Below are 402 nucleotides of genomic sequence, written 5' to 3'. Positions count from 1 at the left end.
ACCGGGCAGCGGGCCGGGGCTCCCCGGGGCTGCAGAACTGCGGGGTACCCCGCGCCCTGCCCGCAAAGCACGGATTGAACCCGCACTCCCCTGCTGCCCGCTGGGCAGGGACGGGCCGTACGGGACACCGGGGCTCCGCGCGGCGATACCGCGGAGCTGCTGGGCCAATGCCCAGCGGCGGAGCGGGGGCTTCGATCCCCGGGGCCGCTGGCGAGCGGCTGCTCGCGGGGTCCGGGGAAAGAAGCTCTCCAGCGGGGGAAACGGCTGCCGGAGTCGGCGTCCCGGGGAGGGACGGGCCGTTCTCCGCCGGGGTCCCGGCACTGCCCGGCGATCCCCACGGAGACGGAGTCGGAACCGGGTCCGGGTGCCGAGCCGGGTCCACCCCCGCCCGGCCGCGGCGCG

This window comes from Parus major, chromosome 21, assembly GCF_001522545.3.
Source record: "Parus major isolate Abel chromosome 21, Parus_major1.1, whole genome shotgun sequence".
NCBI classification, from domain to species: domain Eukaryota; kingdom Metazoa; phylum Chordata; class Aves; order Passeriformes; family Paridae; genus Parus; species Parus major.
Note: the sequence above shows the minus strand (reverse complement) of the source record.